Here is a 2,973-nt window from a genome sequence, read left to right on the forward strand (position 1 = left end):
CATTATAGGTAGAGAGAACCTCTATAAGTCTTAATAATGACCAAGTTGTACTTGCAAGGTAGTGAAATCAATTATAGGAATATTTTTTACCCTGTTACGCTTGTTTAAATAGTAAATAAAAAACACAAAAACCAAGACAGAAACAGACAAAAAAGAAATAAAACACAAGAGTAAAAGAAATAAAGAAGAGAAAGAAATAAAGAGACCAATCAATAGATTCATTCATTCAATACAGTCTCCAGATATCATATCATTCATAGGTCCTGTATCAGTAGTAGTCTCACTGCTCCCTGTACATTAGTAAGAGCTTCAGTAGCATAGTCCTTAGTTACATTATGTATTATTAAATCATTAACTGCTACCAGTTCATCTCCAGTCTTTATCTCTGAGTCTTTCTGTAACACTGACTCAGGTAGGATCCTCTTTACATAAATGGGTACGTCCCCAGTGGGAGAGCCACGCCCACCAACAATACTGAGACCCAACCCCTGACCAGGGAAGAGTCCCACTATAATTTGAACTAATCTGCATATGATAGAAAAAGAGAGTCAGAGAGAGTTAAAAATAGAATATATACCGTATAGCGCTTTATTTTGGAGGAGCTAAACTTTTGCTATTTTCGCGGTTAGCATGAAACCGCGAAATTAAAGATCTGCTAATATTTCAATTGCCATTAAAGGTGTGGCACTAACATTGCGAATCCGCAAAAGTTATTTCCGTGAAAAATTGATTTTTATCAATCCGCAAAATTAAAGCGCTATACAGTAGTACCCAGTGATACTATAGACCATATTAAAGTTGCTCAAGAATGCGTACTATGGTACAGGGGCCAAATTTCAAATAATGAGATGATAATAGGAGAAAGGAGAGAAGAGAAAGAGAGATGAGTACACATAAACTTCACTTCCACTACTTGACAATTACATGAATACCTAACCTTTGCTGATAATAAGACCACAGTTGACAATAATGCAAGAAATCTACATGTAACAGGTGAAGATCAATCAAGCTTGATAAAATATAGAGCATAAGCATAGTCATTATTGTATCAGTTAATGTGTGTCTCATTATAATGTGGAGGAGGTGACATTATGTTAAACATTAATTGATTTAGTGAGGACTAACATACAATGAATGAGGTCCAATACTGTATCATTGATAATGGGTATGAATAATTGAAATTTAGGAACAAGGGGTCTGGTACTAATTACTGAAGTAGACCCCCTGGGGATTATAATTCAATACTTCAGTTACTCACTGATCATTAGGTGATCATTAGTCACAATATACCGTATAGCGGGATTTATTGACGAGTAAAAAATTTGACGAAAACAGTAAATTTCCCTGGTTGGTAAGTTTTAATTTGACGAATAGTGCCCTTTGCGTACACACGGCACAAAGTACAAAATTTTTGACGATTATAAAATTTGATGTTTTATTTTTAATTGCCAATTCGTCAAAATAAAACCTTCATCAATAAATCCCACTATATCTAGCAATTACTTTATTATTAATAACATAATGAGTCAATTACCATATAGCGGAAAATTTTCATGTCTCAAAAATTTTGTGGATTTTACATTTTTAAAAATAATTCACAAAAATAAAATTCGCAAAAATCAATTCAATACAATTCAAGATGGCCGAAAAGTAGATAACCAAAAATTAAAACCACAAAATTGATTTTTTAAGAGATCTGCGAAATTTTTGGGTCATGAAAATTTTCCACTATATGGTACATAATAATACAATGATAATTATATTAATTACTAGTTATATTACTATTAATATTATATTAATTAACTGGAATTAAGTAATAACATTAATATTACATCCTATATGCATTAAAGCAACTTTAAAACTTCATAAAATTCATTAAAAAATCCAAATTTGATCTGAACCAGCTCAAACTTTCTACGCAACATAAGTACATGTATATGCATCAGGAAATGTAACAAAAATGGAGAATGCTCTCCTTTTCCTTTTTGGCAAAAATTAGCCCGAGACCATGTACTATAGTACAGGGACTTCGACCCGATTTTGGAGCAACTTTAAAAATTTGTAAAAAATCTAAATTTGATCGGAATCAGCTCAAACTTTCTATGCAGCATAAAAACATGTATATGTATCAGGAAATGTAATAAAAATGAAGAATTTTTTACTTTTCATTTTTGGCAAAATTTGGCCCGAGACCATGTACTATAATAGTACAGGGACTTTGGTCTGATTTTGGAGCAACTTTAAAAATTCGTAAAAAATCCAAATTTGATCAGAATCAGCTCAAAATTTCTACGCAGCATAAGTACATGTATATGTATCAGGAAATGTAATAAAAATGGAAAATTCTCTACTTTTCATTTTTGGCAAAATTTGGCCCGAGACCGTGTACTATAGTACAGGGACTTTGACCCAATTTTAGAGAAACTTTAAAAGCTCGTAAAAATTCCAAATTTGATCGGAATTAGCTCAAATTTCTATGCAGCATAAGTACATGTATATGTATCAGGAAATGTAATAAAAATGGAGAATTCTCTCCTTTTCATTTTTGGCGAAATTTGGCCCGAGACCATGTACTATAGTACAGGGACTTTGACCCAATTTTAGAGAAACTTTAAAAGCTCGTAAAAATTCCAAATTTGATCGGAATCAGCTCAAATTTTCTATGCAGCATAAGTACATGTATATGTATCAAGAAATGTAATAAAAATGGAGAATTCTCTCCTTTTAATTTTTGGAAAAATTTGGCCTGAGACCGTGTACTATAGTACAGGGGCTTTGAGCCGATTTTGGAGCAACTTTACAAATTTGTAAAATATCCAAATTTGATCGGAATCAGCTCAAACTTTCTACACAGCATAAGTACATGTATATGCATCAGATAATGTATTGAGGTGTTTGGCCAGTACTAACATACAAACTTACTCTTCTTTGTCTCAGTTTGACTAGTAGCTATATCCCCCATTGTTTCTTGTA

General features: G+C 32.3%; 1 long non-coding RNA gene across 1 annotated transcript; it reads right to left on the reverse strand.

Moving 5' to 3' along the window:
- Nucleotides 1–253: 253 nt before the first annotated feature.
- LOC109584701 (uncharacterized) lies at nucleotides 254–2,969 on the reverse strand. The gene is made up of 2 exons (XR_002186136.1): nucleotides 2,923–2,969; nucleotides 254–525 (listed from the first exon to the last, which is right to left on the reverse strand). It is a non-coding gene; the product is annotated as an uncharacterized LOC109584701 (long non-coding RNA).
- Nucleotides 2,970–2,973: the final 4 nt, after the last annotated feature.

This window comes from Amphimedon queenslandica, unplaced genomic scaffold (assembly GCF_000090795.2).
Source record: "Amphimedon queenslandica unplaced genomic scaffold, v1.1 AMPQUscaffold_13178, whole genome shotgun sequence".
In the NCBI taxonomy this organism is placed as follows: domain Eukaryota; kingdom Metazoa; phylum Porifera; class Demospongiae; order Haplosclerida; family Niphatidae; genus Amphimedon; species Amphimedon queenslandica.